Source organism: Spinacia oleracea, chromosome 2 (assembly GCF_020520425.1).
Source record: "Spinacia oleracea cultivar Varoflay chromosome 2, BTI_SOV_V1, whole genome shotgun sequence".
In the NCBI taxonomy this organism is placed as follows: Eukaryota; Viridiplantae; Streptophyta; class Magnoliopsida; order Caryophyllales; family Amaranthaceae; genus Spinacia; species Spinacia oleracea.
The window spans coordinates 42,161,793-42,186,960 of record NC_079488.1 but is presented as its reverse complement, the minus strand read 5'-3'; the positions used below and the strand labels follow the sequence as shown (position 1 = coordinate 42,186,960).

The following is a 25,168-nucleotide window of genomic DNA, read 5'->3' as shown; positions in this document are numbered from 1 at the left end:
ACTTTTTCTTCTTCCGAGTTCTCCTTTTCGTTCAAACAAAAAAGATGTGGTCCATTCATCGATTATTTTCACAGGTTTCTTCTTCTTCTTCTAATCTCCTTTCATCTATTATTTCCAAATACAATTTTTGTATTGAGTTCTATTTTCATCTCGAATTTTTTTTATCAAAATCTGAGGCCCGGCCCCTAATTGATTTTTACGAAAAATTAAACCTTAAATTTGCGTTAGATGAAGTTAAATCATGTTTGTTCAAGCTCATTTTTGCGGGATATTGTTGATTGATTCATTTTCTGTGGAGATTATCATTTCACTTATTTTCGCCCAAATTCCCCGGCCTAAGTTCTGCTACTTTCAGTCGGTCAATTCTTTGTGTTGATCGTTAAATTGATTCAATTGGATGAGTTTTAGGTTGATTTGCAGGAACTTATTGATTGCTTTATTACTCTATGTAGTTGAATGATTTGTATTATATTTGTTCAGAATTAATACTTTGCTCAATTGGGTTTTGTGCTTACTTCCAGTCGTATGCCATCTTTTACTCTTGTGCGACTAGGTACTGCCAATGGGTATATTGTTCTAATTGTTTTTCTTTGTGGCATTGGGAATGTGTTATTAGGAACAGGTTCTTAGTTGACTCCAATACTTCAGTTGTGGGGGCAGATACTTGTAAGTTTTGTCTCATTAACATATTGGTATCATGTTGCTGGTAGATTATAAAATGAATCCATGGTTGAATGATTTGTATTTGTCACAAAATTTGGATTATGAATCACGATCAGACAGTAATTAATTTAACTTGAATATTCTTTGGGTACAATATCAGATTTCAGGTTATGCGACAATTAAGCTGATACTTACAACACAGAATGTTGTTAAGGACGTACCTGTTGCAGAACACCACAAAATTTACGGCTCCAACAGATGATTATGGTGTGGCTCACAAGTTGCATAGAAGCATCAGTAATACCAGAGAATGCAGCAAGGGGTTGTTGGGCTACAATAGGATTATGTTCCCACCCCTGAATTTCATTCAATAAGAAAAGCAGGAAGAAGATCATTTATACGACATGTAATATTACAGCTTTAGAATTGAGGAGATGGGCAACAACTCAGTCTGAAGTTGTAGAATTCAGGAGATGGGCAGCAACTCAGTCGTTTTAGACTGTTACTTTAGCTTAATTACGTTGTTTGTGTAATTAATCGATTAAATATATGCTTTATTATTTGGATGGAAATATGGCAGCCTTGTAACAATGTCATTGATGCCTTTGTGTATATATTGATCAGTGGATGAATGAAAAGAATATAGATTTTGTGGTGAACTTGTCAGAATTATTGCATTGATCAGGGAGGTCTTCTGAAGGATTATTTCCAAGAAAATGATCAAAGTATACATCTCCAAGCATATTATACTGATAATATACCAATCGAAAAAGGGTCATTTGACTGATAATATACCAATCGAAAAGGAACGCCACTAAATTATGCAATGGACTACAGTCGAAAAAGAATGCAACTAAATAACGGAAATGGACTACTTACTACTGCACAATCAGAATTCTACTAACATGAACAAATAAAAGATGGTCAAAACTAGCAGTACGTGGCTCATCAACATGTCTACTATCAAATACTAATGCAACTTTCTACGCTTCAGCAACATCATACTAAAAGCTAGGCTAGACAACATAACAATAAAGACTAAATAAAGCACCTTCACTTTCGCTTGTGTATAAACAGTTCGATGCAGATCAGTGCGTGTAATGAACAGTTTGCTGACAGTAAGATCTGGCAGAATTCTGAAGCATGCACTTGAGTATATAATAATAAGGGTTGTTCAGTGATGGTACATTATGTACCTTATACTGACATTCTCCATGACATTCCAGAAACATATAATCCATGACTACCATTGTATGCAGCAACCTGCAAGCAAAAGGTCAACATGTACATCTACTGACTCAAAAATCAGTTGAATGTAATTTTAAACAAATACAACATAAGGTTATTCAGCCACAAAATCATATAGAGGGAAAACAACAGAATTGAATGTGATATGGTCATCAAAAAGAACTTCACACACAAACAAATCTAACATTGTTCAAACTATAAAAAAACCCGGCCGTTTTAAACTGAAAACCACCTAGCTTATCAAACCAATTTAGAAATGTCTTGGTTGAGATGCAAACATAAAGGCAGAGCCCGATCTTGTTAATTTTCCAGGTGCAGGCTGAGATGCATATTGCATAGTCGTCTGTCTAGTTGTTCTAACAGATTGAGAGAGTAACTGTTTAGTGCTCTGTGTGGTAGCCCTGCCTTGCTGAGATGTTGATGCTTCATTGATGAAATCATGAGGTGGAGAAGATACACCTTGAGCTATAGTCTTCTTACTTTTCCCTTTCCCCCACTTTTGTTTTGTAGTAGCCCCACCCTTGCAAGTCTTTGCATTGTGCCCAAAATCTCGACACTTTGCTGCACATTACAATTTTTGCTCTCTCCCCCTTCTTTTCCTCAGTATCATCTCTTTTTATATTGCTACATGGCCTTCCAATTCCTTTTTTCATCTCGGGTGGTAATATCTTTGGCACATTCATATCAGGCCATTGCTCAAACTCTGGTATAGATTTTATGCCACTAGAGTATGCTAACTTGTATCTTTGGACAGAATACCACTCATCAACGAAAGCATGAGGGTTAAGTTGTGCATCTAATATGGCCCTCATCCCATGCCTACATGGAATTCCAGAAATTTGCCATTGTCCACAAATACAAGTTTGATTATTCAAGCTTACAGGTAGGTAAGATTTACCTTCAAATATCTCAAATTCACCTTCAGAACAATGAAATGAATGACAAGTCTTAGAATCATGAAAAAGCTTTTGAACCCTTTGCACAATTTTGACATAAGTCATTCCTTGTCCACTCTTCACACTTTTGTCTTCTAGTAGCTAATCTCACCATAGTATTCTTCCTAATACCTAAAACAAACAATTTAACAAATTAACGCAATTCATAAACTAACACATACTATACAATATTATAACAGTTCAAAGACGTGTGAAATTACCTTCTAAAAGTGTAAGCACAGGTCTACATCTGTCAATACCAAGCGTTGCATTAAAACTCTCAACAAAATTTGATGTGTTTGAATCACACTTCGTAGCAACATTGAACTTATGCTTACTCCATCTAGACTGATTACCAAGTTTCGCCAACCACAACCTTCCTCCCTTTCCCACCTTATCTATTTATTCCATGGCTTTTCTGAATGTGAAAGTTGAGTATGCCCCGGTCGCTTTCCAAAATAGAGAAAGCATGAGTGGACCAGGAAATGCTTTCTTCCAATTTCCAGCCAAATGTTTAGTGCAATATCTCCTATCCACTTTTGGCCACAACTTGTTAAGTGCCACGTCAATACCCTGCTCATATACCATCGCAAATTACAAACATTAAAAATGCAAATGAAATTAAAAAACATAAAATACAATTGAATGGAATGAAATGAAATACAACAAACTAACCTTCTGCCTATCTGATATAATACACCACTCATCTCCTCTTCCAGTTGATCTCAACAAATCTCTCAAATGATGCACAAAAAAGCACCAAGTGTCTGCATCTTCATTTGACACTATTCCCCATGCGAATGGGAATAACTCATCGTTCCCATCCAATGCAACTGCAGATAATAGTACACCCCCGTAATTCCCTTTCAAATGAGCTCCATCAACACCAACAAAACCTCTAACACCTCGCCTTAGTCCATCCACACACGCCTTAAATGAAATAAATATTGTGACAAAAGCCAATGGTCTTTCAACATGATTAGTAGGATTCCACACACAAGAAGCATCTAATTCAGGGTTAGTTTTCCTAATCATCTCACAATAACCAGGAAAATGAGCGTATGATTCATCAAAACCACCATGTATGTCAATCAGTGCTTTTGCTCTTACTCTGTACAGCGTACTTGTAGCCATGCGAACCTTAAATTTGTTCCATAACAACAAGTTCAATGACTTTGTAGAAATATCATTGTTTGCCCTAATGTCTTCCAACAACACTCTGCTAGCCCATTTTGTTGTGACCATTGGGTTTCTGATCTCCAAACCTAGGCAAGTATGTTGAGGATTCGTGATTGACTTTATAGCCCAAGTGAAACCATCTGCTAATCTCGAAGCATGTAGCCTCCACTCACACCCCTCAGCTGAACAATAGACAGTGTAAATGGAATTACTAGCTCTGTCAACCACTACCGAGAACCCACGTTGGATACAATAATCTCTAACAACGTCTCTCAAATGACTTTTGTCACAAAAAAGCTGCCAAGGTTTCAATTCAATGTTCCCATCTTCTTGGTCTTCATACATTTCCCCATTTCTATACAACTTTGCAAAATAATTCCCATCTCCATCATCATCTATGGCATCATCTACCCATACATTATCTGCATATGGATCATAATTATCCACTACAACCATCCCATAATCACCACCTAACCCCACATTATCTTCATCAACCACCGCCACTTCACCATCAGAATTTGAACCTTCGGTGTCACTGTCATTAACATTGAATTCCAAGTCATCTTCATCATCACCAAAACCCTGATTCTGAATTGAGAGTTCGTTATCATCAATATCAGCACTAAAAGCAACACTTCTGTTCAATTGCTCATTTCCACCTTCAGAAACAAAACTGTTATTAACAAGCAAACCTTTCCTTCTAGCTGTTTTTTTTGGTATCTTCTTCCTACGAATAAAAGCTTTTGAAGATAAGGATGATCCTCTACTCAAGCCTAGGTTTGGTTCTATAAAATCTTCATGTTGAGGTTCACTTTGTTGAGGTTCAATAGCAAGTTCAGGTTGAATAACATATTTTTTTTATGTTTCCTTGGACTTCTTCTTACAACCCTAACTCCAATTTCTGGTTCATTTGACTGATCAGCTTCAACAAAAGGTTCATGTTCAACACTAGGGTCAGTTGCAATGTTTAATTGTTTCATTTTCAAGACTCAACCAATACTCAAACCCTCCAGTTGGACCTTTGCCTCTCGATCCCTTTCCTCCCCGTCTCCCTCCACCTCCACCTCTGCCTCTACTTCTCCCTCCCCCTCTAGTCTTGCCTCTACCTCTGCTTTTCTTTGGAGATAATGGAAAATCTGACTCATGGAATCTATTCAAAACATCCATTGCCTCCCAATCAACCGCATTTGCGTTGTACGGTTCATTATTTTGCCCAAAGTTAAAGTTTGGAATGACCTCGTCCTCCTCTTGCAACCTTGTGCTTCTCCTAGGTGTTAATTTTCGAGGACTAACTACAAAAGAACCAGCATTTCTCTCAATCCCAATGTTACCCCCATGATCCATCATAAGCTCTTTTGCAGTTATAGTTGTCCTTAAACTTTTAGCAACTTTAAAAATATGAGATGGATTATCTTCATCACTCACCCATATGTTGATCACATCCTTACCTTTCAAATTACTAAACATCTCCATTAGTTCATTGTCAGTGTCCAGAGGCATGTGTTGCATCTTATAGATGTATGTAAAGCTAGGAAATTTAGGAATCTCAATTTTCTGCTTGACCGCATTATCGCAATAATCGATTATCAAGTCAGTCAACGTGGCCTTATCAATATCCTCCACACCTACATCAACATCACCGATTCTAAACATAAACTTGAACAGAATATTATCACCCATCCTGCAATTATACAAATAAAATGAGTATTATCAACTCGACCGGCATAATTCAGTAACCATACATATATAATGCATAATTCAATCCAAAATCAGAATACCCACCTCTTTTCCAAACTAATTACTGCTTTCAAGGCATTGCTTTTTCTATTTTACTAGTTTTTACCTCTTATGCGTTCATATGATGGCTTTAATAATTTTAAGATTCATGATTCTCACCCTTAAATGATTCATGACAATACATAATTCAACCAAATTAATTCCCCCCTCCCTTAATTAACCCGACACTTTTGTTAACCATATTTCACAATTCTCAACCTTTTTTTTTTATGGAACACAATTCTCAATCTTAAATAATTCGATCATAACAATACATCATTCATAATATATAATTATAATGCAACCCACCCCCTAAATATTCGTACATAACACAATTTAACAAAAATGAAACTTTGAAAACCTGAAGTGGGGGAAATTGAGGAGGTGATGTAGGAAAAGCGACGAAGTAGACCCTCGGTCGACAGGGCGTGCTGCAGCGGGCAATGAAAGACCTTCTCTTTGGGACGTAGGACTTGGGAGGAGAAGGAAAACAACGCTAATGAATTATCAGAGAAGTAGTTTGGGAGGGGGGACTGTAGGTCTATAGTACACATATGTTCAATTATTTAGTAAATTTTAATGATACTTAACCATGATTAGTACTAATTAGGTTAATTTGGTTGACAATATTGAAATAATGTTATATTAGAGAAAATATATATTGTTAATGCTATTTTAGAGAAAGTGGAAAAAGTTTTTTTACCAATGAGAATTTACAAAAGTATAAGGCTACCGTAGAGAATTTCCCAATTTTAAATTGAATCAAAATAGTAAGAAACTTGTTTTAATTAATTTATTTAATTCAATATATATTATGTAGGTAAGGGTATAATAGTTTATAATACTCCCCCTTGGATGTCCATTATCCAAAACAATACAATGTCTTATAATGCGCATGAGATGTTGTTGCCTCACTAAAAACCTTACCAGGAAAATCCAATGGGAAAAAACAATGGTCAAGGGCAAAAATTTGCAGCGCGCATTTACTCCCTGTAATTATAACATCACTGAAGATCTTTGAGACGACACAATCCAATGAGCTGAATTAACTTTTTAAATGTAGCAGTAGCGCCTTAGTAAACAAATCAGCCAAATTTTCGTTTGAACGAATCTGCAATACGTTTATGTCACCATTCTTCTGAAGTTCATGAGTGTAAAATAATTTTGGTGAGATGTGCTTTGTTCTATCATCTTCGATGTATCCTTCCTTGAGTTGTGCAATACATGTTGCATTATCCTCATATAAAACTGTTGGTGCCTCTTTCTCGGAGGATAAACCACAATCTTCTCTTATATCTTTAATCACAGACCTTAGCCATACACATTCACGACTAGCCTCATGAATTGCTAAAATTTCAGAATGGTTAGAGGAAGTAGCTGCAATAGTTTGTTTCATAGAACGCCAAGAAATGGCAGTACCTCCACATGTGAATAGATATCTAGTTTGTGATCGGCCATTATGAGGATCAAATAAATATCCTGCATCTGCAAAACCAACTAAACCTTCTTGGGATAGATTAGGAAATAACAAACTCATATCTTCCGTACCTTGTAGGTAACGAAGTACATGTTTAATCCTATTCCATGCCTCCAGGTTGGACATGAGCTAAACCTTGCTAACAAATTCACAGAAAATTATATGCCAGGTCTTGTATGACTAATATGATACATCAATGCCCAAATTGATATATGGTACTTCAAGACCAAGAATTTCTTCATCAATTTCCCGATGACGGAAAGGGTCCTTGTCCACATCAAGTGGTCTTACAACCATAGGGCTACTCAATGGATGTGCTTGTGTAGGGGGTTTTTTTAGTGGTATTTTCGTATTTCGTATAGCTTGTAATACATTGTATGCAAGTTTTGAGCATTTGGTGAACCTTTTTTAAGACTCACCAAAGACTCAAACATGTTCGATTTATCAAGAGTGTGATCACCTAGATTTGACTTGATCTTCGCAATCACACCTCGTAAGGGGAACCAAATTCCAAGTTCACACAAGTGACGTAATCGAATTTGAACATAGAAAATCAAAATATAGAAAGTGCGTAAAATACCCATACGGCTTAGGAATTTTGAACTTTGATGGATTCTCCACCAAACAAGTTTTCGGATCCGGTTTGGAAAGACCAAATTTGACTCGGATAAGGCATTGGAATTGAAACCGATTGAAACTCGGGTAAGGGAATGAAACACTTATTTGAGAACATTTTGCAAAAGGTGAAGGAAATAATGCCCTTGGTCCAAGTATGCATTTAATGTTAAGTCTAATAAATGCGGTTCAGTATTAATTAACAAGTTAATAATTCAGTGAGATCAAGTGAGCTGAATGCCTAGCTAGAGGCCGCTTCAGTTCAAGTGGAATTAATGATGTTAATCCACAGCTTACTCTTGACTGAACCCGTAGGGTCACACAAATAGTACGTAAAAGGATCAAGTATATAATGGCATTAAATACTCCATCTATGGATATTCGGAATCGACGGATCTTGGTTTAGTGGGAGCTGAGATCGTCAAAGGCAAGAAATGAATACTCCGGAAACGATGATATTGCCGGAAACGGAAATATGGATCGCATCAGAAATATAAATATTATCCAAGTCGTAGATGTTGCCGGAAATGGAAACATGGTACGTATCGGAAAATAGTATCAGAAATGGAAATATTACCGGAATCGAAAATGTTGCCGGAAACGGAAATATTGTCAGAATCGGAAATATTATCATAATCTGAAAATAATTCCGGAAACAGAAATTTTAAATATTTGTTCGAAACGGAAATTAATTCCGGAATTGGAAATGTTAAATATTGTTCGTGTCGGGAATGAATTCCGGAATCGGGAATTTAATCGGAAAGCATACCGTACGAATTAGCATCGGACGAGGCTTGCTAGACGAAGGCCCAGCACGAAGCCAGGCCGTCGCCCAGCAAGCCACACGCATCCAACAACACGCCAAGGCCTCGACCAGGCCCAGCGCAAGGCCAGGCCCAGCCAAGGCTTGGCGCGCGCGCTCAGCGATGGGCTGCGAGCAGTGGGCCTCAGCGCTGTGCGCTCAGCGTGGGCCACGAGGCTTGCGCATGGGCGTGTGGTGCTCGTGCGCTACGTGTGTGTGTGCTATACGAATCCTAAAGCTATCGGAATTCGTGCATAGATTAAATCCTAATCCTAAAAGATTAAATTAATTATTTAGAGTTCTAAAAGGATTCTAATTAATTAATTAGTATTCTAACAGGATTCGAAATCCTTTCCAAGGTTCTATAAGTATATGCCTAGGGTCATAAATTTAAATACGAGTTTTTCAACAAGTATTCATACAATAAAACAGTGATTTTTGAGCAGAAAAATCAGAAACATTCTTGCCCATAATTAGCCGAAAATTATAGTACCTTAAGGGCGATTCTATTTGGTCAATCTTAAGGCGGATCCGGACGTGCTGTGGACTATCTACGGAGGGACGACCCTTGGAGTCCTAAAGACTTGTTCTTGTTCGGTTCGGGCGCAGCAAGGGAGGGCACGCTACAAAGTGTATGCACCTAAATTATGCTAAATGATTATGTGTAAATAATATGTTTCCTGGCATTAAGGTTTTCCGCATGATTTATGTTTTGTCATATGTATCATAACCTAACAAAAGGGTTCATACAATACAAGCATCATTTTTGGGTATAATCCTATTATGACACTACGTTTAGGTGGGTGAGCATGCATAATTATAACATTGAAATGTTAATTCGAAAGTGGTCACTTTGCTTTAAGTCAAATTTAAGGGGCCTAAACCGGTTGTCCAAAAATTATCTTTGTTAAGCGTGATTAGAACTTGTAGGTTGTTGATTTAGCATGTTGGGTGCTGAAAAAAATAAACAAGTAAGTCATCATCACAATAGAAAATAAAGTGCGAAATTAGTAAAGATTATACATCACCACCTAGAAAAAGGACTAGGTGTAAACCACATCGCCTAGAAGGACTAGGCGAGTAAAATTACATGAATAATAAGTGCGAAATTGAAAGGTGAAATGAGCAATATAGTAAGCAATAAAGCACTGAACTTGTATAATAGAACTTGCACTAGTAGAAAAAACATCATTTGCAACTCATCAATTGCAACTCACGCAAGTCATATGTGTTGCAACCGAGCTTTGGTCAACGCGGGTCAATATTTAAATGACCTACTCGCAGCGATTTTAGTGACCAAGCACTACGAAAAAGCTAATTTTTTTTTAAAAAATAGGATTTCACAGCGCGCGCATACGGTACAAATTGTAATTAAACGAAGTAATTACAACTTCTGCCCATATTAAATGCTGCAACTCAGAATATTCGCAACCTTTACCTGTTGAGGTTGCTATAATTTGATCTAGAATTTTCGCAATATTCGCAATCTCATCTTCTCGACCCACCACAGATCTAGAATTTCAAAAAAAAAATATCAGAGAAAGTTTTTCGAATCTCCATAGCCATACTTCTTCATCTTTGATCTGTTCCTTCGCCGAAAAAGGTTTCCTGCTCCATCGGAAAAGGTTTCCTGCAGCTCGCTCCTCCGCATCTCTCACCGGGGTAACTACGTACCTTCCTCTTCTCCTCTGCTCCACCGCCTGTAAAACCGCCTGTAACCGCTTATATCAACGAAAAAGGTATTATGTTCTTTTTCAATTATGTTGTTTTAATTTCTTCAACGATTTCTATGACCTAATAAAAAAAAATTCTCATAATTTTAATTATGTTGAATTAATTTCGCAACAATTTGTATGAATTAATCAAAAATAATATTCGTTAATCAGAAAATGAAAAATTATAGGACATTGAATTGCAAAGTGATAATTAGCACTTGAAAGTCTCTAATTTTATACTCCCTCCGCCCCTTAATACTCGCACCGGTTTCCTTTTCGGGCCGCCCCTTAATACTTGCACCGCTTCTATAAATGGAAATTTATACCAATATTATATTATTTCTCACACTTACTTACTAACCCCACCTACACCCCTATTCCCTACAAAAAATCATTTAAAAATTCACACCCCCACTCACCACTCCCCAACTCTTTCACATTTCCCGTTAACTATATTAAAAAAATACCCCACTATCAACTACCACTCATTAAATTAATAAGTCAATTCAAATATCTTAAACTCCGCACCGGTCAAACCGGTGCGAGTATTAAGGGAATGAGGGAGTATTCATTTGATAAGAATATGGGTAGATTAATATCTTAATTTTCAATAAAAGCTTTACATTTATGAGTTCAAGATAATTTTAATAGGAAGATTGTATTTGGTGTTATACTTGCTTGAATGTATGACAGGCTTAAGTCGTATCACCTAATCAAAGATAAACTTAAAATCACTAGCTAAATAGCAAGGGAAGTCAGGATCGAATCCACAGGGAAACATCGTTCTTTCTATTACAAAAACTAAAGTCTAGACTATTGCGAACAAGAATTTGGTTGGTTTTGATATTAAAACTACGACAATAATAAAATAGGGATAATTCAGATATAAAAAGATCTAGGGCATAGATTCACCAATGAACGACAATCCAGGATGATAAACAATCAATAATAATCAATAAAGCAGTTAATTAGACTAGCATGCTCTCTCGAATCGATACTAATCATAGACTTAGAATTAACGGGCTCTTGCTACGTATTAATTCCAATTCTACCTATTGAAACAAGCCTAAACATCAAATTGCATCTCTCGAATCTTAACTTGATATTGCTTGACTAATACAATTAAACCTGCACAAATCTAATTGCAAAGTAAATGAAACCAATCAATAGGAATTAACCACAATACCAACAATCAACAACATTCAATCATCCCTTCATATTAATTCATGGATCCCCAAAACCCTAGAAAATCGACTACTCACCCATATTAACAATAAATAAAGCAATTAATACTATTGAAAACATGATTAAAACAAAATAATAAAGCAAAGTAAGAATCAATACCTAAATGAAGAACAATGAATAATGAAAGCTTGAATTTTTGATTGAAATTAAAAACTAAGTGTTGCAGCAAATTGAGCGAATAAACTAAGCTATGAGAATAAAACTAAGTGTTTGAAAACTAAGGAATAAGATGATCACTAAAAATAATAGGGCTTAGTATTTATAGTTTGCCCAAAATAACACTAAAAAACCGGAAATAATCTCGCGAAAAACCGCATCAGGTTGACGTCGCCCGATCGGGCGAACGACCGCCAGATCGGGCATTCTGCTCGACAATTAGGTCGATCGGGCTAACTTCCGCCCGATCGGGCGGATGAGAAACGCCTTATACAGCTTCCAGAAATGGCCGCCAGATCCGGATCGGGCGAAGCCCGCCCGATCGGGCACGCGTTGAAACTCGCAGAGCTCTTCTTCTTTGCCCGGTTTTCTCATTCCGCCCTCTACTTAAAGGGAGATTTGCAAAATGCATCCTCCTTCACTCAAAGCACCAAGTCTAACTCTCGGGGCTCGAACATAGGCATCCTAGGCTCCCAACGGTCGACCATAATCATCCCGAACTTACTCGGGATCCGTGTAGCGGCCTTATATCATCACGAAACGAGCCTAAAAAGGCTAATTTCTCATTAAACAGTCTTGAAACTCAAGGCACACTTACAACACATATTAGTACTAAAAACGACTCCTAAGAGCTCATTTGATGCAGAAAAGTACTAAGGGACGGGAGGAAAAACTCTATATAAAATACACATATCAAACTCCCCAAAGCTAGATCTTTGCTTGTCCCTAAGCAAAGAAATCATCGATGAATACAAAAACTCAACTTCACCCCAAACATATATTAAAACAATGGATACAATTCAAGGTAAAATCCAACGAGCATGCATCAATGTCAACCAATCAAATCCATCCAATCACAAATCCTCCCTAACAATCGTCACGCAAAGCGAACCACAAGTGCACAATGGAATTCAAGACTAGTGCTCACACACTCGTCACTCATTTATGTGGCGGGTAAAAGATGTACCCGTTCTCTCTCCTCCCAACATATATGTGAACAATGCCCTCCCAAACTCACAACACTCGTGTATCTAAAAGAACATGCACTCAACCTAGTAGTCGACTCGAAATGTGTCATGTCATAACTTGCATTGATAAACAACTACTTTCATATTAGTACAACTCTATGCACAAAGGTCGGAAGGTCTTCAAAGCTTGTAATGTTAGGCTTAGGTAAGGGTGTGGTAGATTTGAGTAAAATGTGAGCTTAAAGCCTTGGCTTTGGGGAGCATAAATCCTAGCAAAACCCATGATCAATCAACAAATGATGACCACAACTCTCCCACTCAACACATGTTGAACAATCAAATGAACTACATCATACTTTCCTGCCTTTTTCATCTATAAAACCGATCACTCACAATGATAAGGAATTGTAATACTTGAGTGACATAATGCTTTGAATTTTTCTGAAAATAATGAAAATTTTCTCTTTTTTTTTTTTGCTCAATTTCTTTTCTCTTTTCTCTTTTTTTTTTTCATTTTTTCTTTCTCTTTTTGGAAAACCTTCACGTCTTCTATTCTTCTCATCTCTTTCACTCTTCATTAGAAATTATTTTCCTTTTCAAACAACAAACAAGATAAGTAGAACTCCCTTTTTTCAACACTAACTTTGTGCTCAAAACGCAGCATACTACAACTCCCTCACCTCACTACTACTAGCTCCCCCAGGCTAGGCTTGGGACTAGTAACTAATGGGGCTTTCACGGGCTTGTGATATGGCTAGTCACCGAATAAAGGGCACAAGCAACAACATGAGTAGAAAAGAAGGGAACAAATGTATCTAATTTCATATGAAGGCCACCTATATAGAAATAATGCCTTCGTCCTCCTCAATGTGCATGTATATGAGTCATAAAATATTACTAATAGTTGCAAACCAATACTCAAAATCAACGACACACCAGGAAGCTATCACACATTCCTAACCAAGTCCACTAGCCAAGCACCAAGTCCACAAATAGTTGGTCAGAGTTGACTCATGTCAAGGCATCAAAATAATCAAATATCAAATCATGGCTAACATATCCAAATTGTTCGTCATTAAATACCAAGAATCAAAACAATTTTCAATCAAAGGGGCACAGGGAAGCATGATTTTGCATTCATCGGAACGTATTTTTGTTTTTTTTTTAAAAGCGGTAAAACTAACCTATAAAGCAATAAGCAAACCAAAATAAACACACCAAAATAAGAAAAAACACAAAATACGAAAAGAAAACATACCTAATATGTACAGGGAAATGAAACACCCCTCAAGCTAAATCAGACAATGTCCTCATTGCCCTAAGGGGTACCGAACCATTACCATCAACCTCATCATCATCGATGTCCTTGGCCATCATCATTATCCATATCACCACCACAACCGTCGTGACCGCTGGGGCCCTCTCCATACCCACCGTAGTAGTGGGTGGGTATGAAAGTGCCCATGGCACCAGAAACTCCATATCCCTCCGCGGGATAGCTGAACCAGGAAGGATGTTGTGCATCTTGAGGCACATAGCCCTGCCTGGCGTAATTATCATAGATGGGGAACATACACTAGAGGAAAAATCGCCATGTGCTTCCCTTCAAGTGCGGCTCATTTAATAAATTGGCAGCACTTGAGAGCACAAAAAAATGAAAAAAAAAATACATTTTTACCAGTGCGGGCTCATTTAAGAAAATTTGCAGCACTTGAGTTCAAGTGCGGGCTCACTTTAAAAACGAGCCGCACAAAATTTCACGGGTTCTTATTTTCAATTTAATTTTCATTTTCGCGCTCCTCTCCTTCCCCTTTCACTACCTCATCTCTCTTTCTCCAGCTCAAACGACTCTCACTCACTCTTCACCTCAAACCCCCTCTCTCGTCCCTTTGCTGCTTCTCGGCCGGTAACCCGCCACCACCATTTCTCTTATCGGTGGCACAACTGCTTCTATCTTTGTTGTTTTGCGCTGCCCAGTTGTTGGTTCTCTGCTCTCTCTCGCCGACTCCATCTTTCTCTCGTTACTACCTTGTATCTCCACCACCAACGGTGGCCGAAGATGGTAGCTGAGGTTTGTCATCCGTGCTACACTGTCGATCGGTAATTTCCTATTTTCCTTCATCAATTAAGTTGACTTTGAATAAAATCAAAACCCCCAATTTACAAACCCTAACTTCCTAGAAATTTGATTTTGGTTAATCTTTAATGTTTCTATCTTTTATTTTGTTTATCATGAGTAATTTATTTGATTCTTTGATCTGCTTCGATAAAATTTTAATTTTCAAGTTGATTGGGAGTTTTTTCATTTTCATAATTTCAGATTTAATTATTAATTTCCAATTCATACTGAATAAAGTTGCATATTATATCCACAAGGGTAGTTATCGATCCAATTAATGGAATTTGGAATTTCTCTGAATTGGAGGAGCCTATATTGTGAAAAATTCTTTTAAAATGCTTAGAAGAATTCTCAAATTTTGGCATTATTGAGAAACGAAAATTTGTATTCTTGGTTGTTCAAAGTAAAACATGTTACTGATCTAGCTAATATGTTTTTCCAGCAATGCAACTAGATTTTTTAATATGATTATGTAGTTTATAACTGTGTCTGAGCACTTTAAGTTTATGTATACTATGTGTAACCATGTTTAATCCAGATACTTGGTGATGATTAGTTTTGTTTTCTGTTGCTTAATTGATTGGTTATGTCATCAAATCAGAAGTTCGTTGTCTATCAGACTATTGCAAGTCTTGCCTTTGGACGATCATTCTTTATTAGTACTTTAAGACTTCGTCTTATTACTTCTTCAAGCGTAGATTTGTATTCTTATCTTCAAGGGTTCTAGTCCATGATTTGGAGTAGGGATGTCAGTGAGACGGGTTTCGTGGGAGACCCGCCCCGCATCCGCCCCAAGTAGGCGGGGATGGAGGTAGGTTTGGCGGGTGATGGGGTGGGGATGGGTATAGAAATCGTACCCGCCATGGGTGATGGGGCGGGTGTGGATTTTATGTTGAACCCGCCCCATCCCCGCCCGCCCCGCCCCATCCCCACTCGCCCCGCTTCATACCCGCCATGGGTGATGGGGTGAGTTTGTATTTATGTGCATGTTTAGGTGATAATATGAATTTAGGTGAGAATTTTAAGTTTTTTGTTTTGATTTTTTTTGATATGACGGGTATTTTTTCGATTATATGTGTCTCTTTAGTCGTAAGGTTTTTTTTTCCCTAAAGTTAACTTTCATTACTTCGTACATATGGAAAATGTTTGCTTAATAAGAAAAATTAGGCGGATATTGGCGTGGGTATGGGGCGGGAATAAGACGGGGATGGATACCCAGTTAGGTTATGATACATATGACAATTCATAAATCATGCGGAAAAACCATAAAGCCAGGAAAGCATATTATTTACACATAATCATTTAGCATAGAATAGATGCATACATGTTGTAGCGTGCCTTCCCTAGCTGCGCCCGAACCGAACAAGAACAAGTCTTTAGGACTCCAAATGTCGTCCCTCCGTAGATAGTCCACAGTACGTCCGGATCCGCCTCAAGTTAGACCAATTAGAATCGCCCTTAAGGTTACTAGGAATTTCGGCTATGTGTTTGCAAGTGTATGGCTGATTTTTCTTTCAAAAACTTACCCTTTGAATACTTCAATCGTACCTGCAAATAATGACCCTAGGCCTTTATTTATAGAGGTATGGAAAAGGAACTGGAATCCTATTAGGATACTAATTAGTTAAACTAGAATCCTAGTAGGACTCTAACTAATTAATTTTATCCTTTTAGGATTAGGAATTTAATCATCAAACAAATCCTATACAATTTAGGTTTCGCATGTGAACACAAACTCTACACGAGCATGACCCACGAGCGTGCAGGCCATGCCCGCGCACAGCCCACACGGCCGCTCGGCCCACGCGAGCCGCAAGCCCACGCGAGCAGCAGCACAGCTCGCAGCCCATTGCTGCGCGCGCTGCCATGGCCTGCTGAGCCTGGCCTTGCGCTGGGCCTGGCGTGGCCTTGGCTGTTCGTGTGACGCGCTTGGCTTGCTGGGCGATGGCCTGGCTTCGTGCTGGGCCCTCGTCCGGCAGGCCTCGTCCGATGCTTATTCGTACGATACGCTTCCGATTAAATTCCCGTTTCCGGAATTCATTTCCGATACGAACAATATTTAATATATCCGATTCCGGAATTAATTTCCGTTTCCGATAATATTTCCGATTCTGACAATATTTCCGTTTCCGGCAATATTTCCGATTCCGGCAATATTTCCATTTCCGATAATATTTTCCGATACGTACCATGTTTCCGTTTCCGGCAACATCTACGATTTGGATTGTTAGGTTATGATACATATGACATTTACATAAATCATGCGGAAACAACCATTAACCCAGGAAACATATTATTTACACATAATCATATAGCATAATTAGATGCATACTCTTTGTTGCGTGCCCTCCCTAGCTGCGCCCGAACCGAACAAGAACAAGTCTTTTAGGACTCCAAGTGTCGTCCCTCCGTAGATAGTCCACAGCACGTCCGGATCCGCCTTAAGATTGACCAACTAGAATCGCCCTTAAGGTACTAGAAAATTCGGCACTTTTATGAGCAAGATGTGTTTTAATTTTCTCTCAAAAAACTCACTTTTGAATACTTTGAAACTTGTGTATAAATTATGACCCCTAGGCCTTTATTTATAGAGTTATGGAAAAGGAATCGTAATCCTAGTAGGATACGAATTAATTGGAATTAGAATCCTACATGAATTCTATTTAATTAATTTATCCAATTAGGAATAGAAATTTAATCATACACTGACTCTTGTAGATTCAGGAATCACGCATGAGCACAAACTCACACACACACGGCAGCCACAAGGGCTGCCCATGCGCGTGCGAGCAGCAGCCCGCGTAGCACGGCCCACGCAGCCGTGGCCCTTGGCGCGCGCTGGGCCTGCCTTGCGGTAGGCCTGGGCGCTGCCTTGGCTGGGCTTGTGGCGCGCATGCTTGCTGGGCGATGGCCCCGGCTTCGTGCTGGGCCTTCGTCCGGCAAGCCTCGTCCGATGCTAATTCGTACGATACGCTTCCGATTAAATTTCCATTTCCGGAATCTATTTCCGATACGAACAATATTTAATATTTCCGATTCCGGAATTAATTTCCGTTTCGAACAAATATTTAATATTTCCGTTTCCGGAATTATTTTCCGATTCCGGCAATATTTCCGATTCTGACAATATTTCCGTTTCCGGCAATATTTCCGATTCTGGTAATATTTCCATTTCCAATAATATTTTCCGATACGTACCATGTTTCCGTTTCCGGCAACATCTACGACTTGGATAATATTCATATTTCCGATACGATCCATATTTCCGTTTCCGGTAATATCATCGTTTCCGGAGTATTCATTTCTTGCCTGTGACGATCTTAGCTCCCACTGAAACCAAGATCCGTCGGTTCCGAATATTCATAGATGGAGTATTTAATGCCATTAAATACTTGATCCGTTTACGTACTATTTGTGTGACCCTACGGGTTCAGTCAAGAGTAAGCTGTGGATTAATATCATTAATTCCACTTGAACTGAAGCGGCCTCTAGCTAGGCATTCAGCTCACTTGATCTCACTGAATTATTAACTTGTTAATTAATACTGAACCGCATTTATTAGACTTAACATAGAATGCATACTTGGACCAAGGGCATTATTTCCTTCAGTCTCCCACTTGTCCTTAGGGACAAGTGTGCATTTCCTAATTCCTTTGTCGCTCGATGCTTGCTCTTGAACATAAGGTAAGAGTTGTCATCCTTATTATGTCCAGAGGTGTTCCTCGGTTTCAGAGTTCAACTGATCAAATAAACAGATAATCATAGCCTATGATTCATCCGAGCACGGCCATGCATTTCACAGTTTCTAGCTCTCCGAGTGGCCTTGTACAACTTTTAAGCATCTCATCCCGATTTATGGGAGGACAATCCCAATCTTGCGATCTTGAGATTAGACTTCGTTTGATAGGTGATTACCTGAGCGTTGCCTTTATAGCCTCCTTTTACGGTGCGACGGTTGGTCAACGTCAAAGCAACCAGTTCTCAAACAAGTAATCTCAAATCACTCAGGTATTGAGGATTTAGTGTCTAATAATTTAATGAAATTTACTTATGACAGACTTTCATCTCTTACAGTAAAGTTTCATAGGTCTTGTCCGATACTAGTCTTCCCAAAGTAAGTATCTATGCAAATGATTATGACATTGCCATGTCCACATAGTTCAAGAAACAGAACTACTAGTCATCTTGCATTCTAATCGTCTAACGTTTTCTATGCGTCCAATTTTATAGAAAACTCCGACTAGGGACCATTTTCAACCTTTGACATTCAAGTTCACTTGATAGACATTTCTTAGTCACAGGACTGGTCCTGACAGTCTATCTTGAATATATCGTCAAATTTGAAGGGACTCATCATTTAATACTAAACCAAGATTAAATGGAATATGAAAATACATTTCATATATGATAAATGTTCAACCCCAATGTTTTATAACCATGGGCCTCAAACCCATCTTCTAAAACAATTCATGGAATTCAAAGCTATGCTTGATTTCCAGTGCTACAACGTGAGTGTTGCTTCTCACTTGTTGCATAGGTTTAGTTATCATACTTTGCCAATCTTAATATCCTTTTCATCGAATGTTCTTCGAGATATGATGATAAGATCTTTTCGAGTTTGTTTATTATGTGATCTAGTCTTTCTTACTTCGATGGTGGTATTACTCATTTTGCAATGAAGAACCATCAAGTTAGCAGACGTTTTTCTTGCTTCAAGAGTGGTTCTACGCATTTTTCAATGAAGAACCATCGAGCCAGCAGACAGGTGATCTACCCAAGTTCAGTGAAGAACTTTAAACAACCCTGTTTTATTGCTTCTTAGGCAATAATTACTTTTACTTCAACTGTTTAGGTTGCTAGTGATGCTTTGTTTGGATTTACTTATCCAAGCAGTTCACAGATATGTGGAAGACTTTCCAGCTGTATCTTAGAACATAGAAATTAATATTTTAATTTCCCACGCAACAACTCATGGTCTCCAACCCATGTTGCCATTTCAAAACACGATGCTCTATAGCTCGTCCTTATCAATGGTTAACTCCAAAGGGTCTTGCTTGATCCTTTGCCAGTGTTTATGCGTGTAGCATCAATATTTAGCATATCTTTATTTCCTTGAATCAAGAACTATTCCTATGTACCATTTCAAGTACCATAAGTATTCTTGATCTCAATCTAGTTGATCTTCACTTAGATCAATAGAGATTGGTATATGTTCGTCATGCCTAAAGTCATACGATACGTTTTTGGCGATCCTCATATTATATCATACATGATAAATTCTTTTGCAGAATAATTCCCAATTGAATTCTATTCATGTAACTTTAGCTTATCTAGTTTCAGTAGATACTAAATTTAGCTAAATTCTTTGACATATAATATAGGTTAAGAATCTCATTTAGACTCTTTGATGTTTAGCTTAGTAAATGCTTATACATAGTTCAAACATCCTTTACTTAGATTTATTCACATGGGTCGAATATCTCCAATGGAGACTTTCGTGTTTGATTTAGTAAATGCCATTACTTAATCCAAAACAATATCATAAGATCTTTGTAAATAGATCTTAATACCCAGTATGTACTAAGTTTCGCCATGGTCCATCATTGATGAATAATCTCAAATCTAAGTCATTAGCATTTGAATTTTATTTCACAATAGAGAGATATGTGTGTGATACACATAGGACCAAATAAGTTTTTATGTACTCCCACTAAACTTCTTATATATCTATAAGAATCATGTACATTTTATGAAACTAAAATACTTATTAGCTTCACTAAAATACATTTCTAATTCCCAATTGCTTGCTTAAATCTGTACTTTAGATTTCATAAGCTAGCTTTCTTTTTCAAGCATTTATTTGGATCCACAAATCCTATGACATACCATGTACATAGTTTATTCCAACATTTGATTGAGGAATACGTTTTGTCATCCAATTGCTATATGTACCAATATGCAATCATTGCTTGAATTATAGACTTGAGCATTACGATTATGCATGAGGTTTCAACACAATCCATGCCATGAATTTGCTTGTAACCTTTAGCAACTAATCTAGCTTTGTGTGTGAACACAATTCCATGTTTGATGTTTTTTTTTATCCTTAAAACAAACTTGCAACCAATAGGTGTGAAACTATTCTTGCAAATCAACAAAATTTCAATTTTGTCATCAAAACATTGAGTATGTTTTATGGCCTCTAACCATTTAAAACATTTGAGTCTATATATGGCCTCTAACCATTTTAGGGAATCTAGTTTTCGTCATAGCTTTCTTACAAGTCATAAACTCATTAATCTACATGATAATAGTTTGACTGCAAGTTGTAGGTTTCTTCACTAGAAGAATCTCATAGTTTCATTGACCAGAACTCTATGTTTCCTTACTATCTAATAGAAGAATCTCATAGTTCCAGTGACTTGAACTCTATGCCTACTTGGGTATAGAACATCAAACAATAGAATATCAACAGGCACTTTGAGAGTCTTTGAATATTCTATTCTCCTTGAAGCACTTGTAAAGTCTTCTAAGAGATGTCTATTCTTTAAAAGCTACTTCTAAAGTCCTTTCAGAATAAGTTCGGATTTTCTGAAGCACTTCGAAAAGCCTCCGGAATGTCCGTTTATGTTTGTTGTTCGCCTCGAAAACTTTCGAGGTCTATTTTCTCCCACTTGTCATTTTGGAAACGAATCTCCAAAAGGACATTATTTCGAGCAAACAAACATTATGTTCTCAAAAATTCGTGGTAGAAACAATACCCTTGTGTCTCATTTGAATAAATCACAATGAAACATATATCTAGACTTGGGCCTTAGTTTGTTGAATAACAAACACTAAGCTCCCACTGAGTTTAGCAACTCTTTAGATATATATAATTGAAAAGATATCCTGAAATTACTTTTCAATAGCTTTGACGAATTTGGTTTAGTTTGGTGGTAGTTGAGCATTTTGTTTTAGAAATTATAGGAAAAGTCTTTATGATTCATCATTGATCGAATCAAGTACTAATTGACTTCGATCATTCCAACGTAGATATGCCATATCTTATGGAGCTAGATTGTGAAATTACAACACACAATCATTGATGATCATATTTGGTCTCAAGTAATCATCAACATGATCTAACCTAGATCTTTATGATTTCTTGCCGAGTGGATTTTATACTTCTGAATCTTTGAACTAGCCAAACAGATTCAACTTATATCACATTTGAGTAAATAAACCTATATTCACTCAAATCCATGTGAAATAATAAAGTCATAAAACCTTTCTTTAGCTTTGAACTCTATCGTCTAGGCGTTCTAACAATAGTTCATATTCTTTGTTACTTTCAACAAGTAAGACTAGCTTGTCTTAAGTTGATCTAGAAGTCAACCAACTTTCAAAAGTCCATCAAAATAGAGCTTATGAATGTTAACTTGTTGATATGGTCTAAGCAACAATGCCAAAGATTTAATGGAACTTAAATCAAGGGTTTGATTTGAACCTAGTAAAGTTCTTTAAAGAGTTGTTTGTTTTAATCAAGCATATTGACTCAACCAGTAATTGACCATTTCATTCAAATAAACAAACAAACAAGCATTGTTTTTGTTCTTCTGGATGTGAGTCTTTCTGTGTTTGAAGCAGAAATTTAGGTATGCTGATTATGGAACAAAATAGCCATTAAGGTCCAGCCTTGAAAGGACTTAAAACAAACTAGATGACCCTACAACTAATGTAGCATTGCCATGCTTCATTTCCCACTTGTAGGTCATTAGTGTATCCTAGCTTCCATTGTTTGAGTTATTACCGAAGTAAGAACCTCAAGCGGTATATGATACCAAGGAAGTTTGATTGCTAGGTCACTTCTCTTTAAACATAACTTTATAGGTAGAAACGGAATCGTAAATTCCTTTCATTTGTTCCTTGTTTCCTATTTCTTGTACCCTTTCTTATAGTCTTAAGAATTGAATTCTTTAGTGTTGACTTTTATACTTGTTAGACATGTCCAATGTCACCCCAACAAGGTTCTTAACATTTAATTTATGTTGAATATTAAGTTTCAACTAGATGATCTTACCAGAAGCTTCTAAAGTTCTCTAAGCATCGATCTATTCGAATGTCTAGGGACTAGACTCATTCGAGAATTAAATGGACAAAGATATTAGGTTGTTAACCATTGGTAAAGCTGAGCGTTTAAGCTCAATGCTTTATGATCTCAAAATTACAGTGTATTTTGAATTCACAAGCACCAATTGGTTTGCCATTCGAATTTGATATTCGAAAACAACCATAAAAGTCGATATAAGAAACGTACATTTTAAATTGCTCACTTTCTCTCTTTTCCGTGAATCGTTCTTGGATTCACTACCAATCGAGGAAATTTACTGTTACCTTTCTAAAAGGATTTATTGCAGTGCAAGATATTTAATTATAAACAATAATTAAAACATACATTGAAGCATGCAAAGTCTAAACATTTACCATGAATAATAACTTGAAATTAAAGCAACCATGCAATTCAAACAAGTTATTAGCATTTTATTCGATTTTATTGTTCCGGCAGGTGTGAATAAAATGATTCCAAGATCCTAAAATCATTGAAGAACTAAGCACAGTTTGTCGACTTAATCCTAAAACATCTTAGGTAAGCAAAAGCCTTTTGCTAATAGTCTAGAAACTATTCTTGGTTGATAGGTACGTCTAAGAACTTATTAGGTAAACCTATCGATTTTGCCACGACATAAAAGGACTCCTTACTTATATCGTTGAGTTTCACCAAAACTAACATGTACTCACAATTATTTGTGTACCTTGCCCCTTTAGGACCAATAAGTAACACCTCGCTGAGCGAAAACTATTACTAGATTGATGTAAAGGATATCCAAGCAAGTGTATATTTTGGCATGGCACCTTTTAACTCAATTTTTAAGTTTGGAACTTAAGGCTCTTACTATGTTGGTTAGATTTTAAGTGAACTAAAATCCTTAATCATGCAACATAATCAAGCTTTTGATCTCATGCATTTTAAGACATATTTAAAAGCAATAAATAACTTAAAACATGCATAAGATAAATGTGATCTAGTATGGCCCGACTTCATCTTGAAGCTTTGACTTCAAAGTCCGTCTTGAAAATCTCCGTGGGAGGCACCATTTTCTTCAAATAGGATAAGCTATAACTAATTACAACTATTTGATGGTTCGCAGACCATATTTGAATTGAAAAATAACTTTGGTACTTTAGACCAATTACATTCAAATTAATGGTACGCAGACCATATTTTCTATCCTATTTGGGCCATACTAGTCACTTCATAACCTGCAAAACAGTACATATACAATATATACCATTCACCCATTCATTATCATGAATGGCCCACATAGCTGGTTAGTAAAACACATTATGCATCACGTAAACATTTGCAGCAATTAATCAAGGGCACCAATAATCTACCAATTATTCAGTCCTTATTAATTCTAATCAAGTTGTTTTAACCTTAAGGATTTGTAGACCTAATCAAGAGTTTATGACTAAAAAGCGCTCCCACTTAAACCAATAAATTCATATGCTTTACCAATTTTAAACATAAAAATGTATTTCTAGTCCAACCGGAAACATACAAATTTAATTAAAATTTAAAGCTCATATCAATTTATAATTGAATCCAAAAATTTAATTTAATTTCAGTCGTTTTTAAATTAATTCATGATTTTAATTTTAGTAAAATAATTAGAATAAATAACATTTATTATAATTATAATATTCAAAATTAAAATCCAAGAAATTAATTCAAATTATTAATTTTAAAATTAATTAAAATTACGTGAACTGAAATTTTCAAATTAAACATTCAAAACGATCTAATCGTAACGCAAACACCCTACGCGTTGCACGCCCATGGGCCGTACGCACACAGCCATTGCTGGCCATGTGCGCGCAGCCCATGCGCTCGTCGCATAGCTGCTGCTGTCCTATCGCAAGCCTCCGCACAGCGCCCCATCGCACGCGAGCTATCGCTCGCAGTGCGCGCGCGCGAGATCGCTCGCTGGGCGCGCGACATCGCTCGCTGGGCGCGCTGGCTCGCTCGCTGTGCGCGCGAGCCATCGCTCGCTGGGGCGCGACATCGCTCGCTGGGCGGGCGACATCGCGCGCTGTGCGCGCGAGCCATCGCTCGCTGGAGCGCGACATCGCTCGCTGGGCGAGCGACATCGCGCGCTGTGCGCGCGAGTAGTGCTGGGCGCAGCGCTCGTGGCACGCGAGCTTGCGCTCGCTGCGCGCGAGGCTG

The 25,168-nt window shown here is 37.5% G+C and overlaps 1 long non-coding RNA gene across 1 annotated transcript; it reads left to right on the top strand.

The window, feature by feature from the left end:
- The first annotated feature begins 80 nt into the window (after positions 1 to 80).
- On the top strand, positions 81 to 1,322 carry LOC130467835 (uncharacterized). The gene is made up of 2 exons (XR_008927776.1): positions 81 to 666; positions 824 to 1,322. It is a non-coding gene; the product is annotated as an uncharacterized lncRNA (long non-coding RNA).
- The last annotated feature ends 23,846 nt before the right edge of the window (positions 1,323 to 25,168 follow it).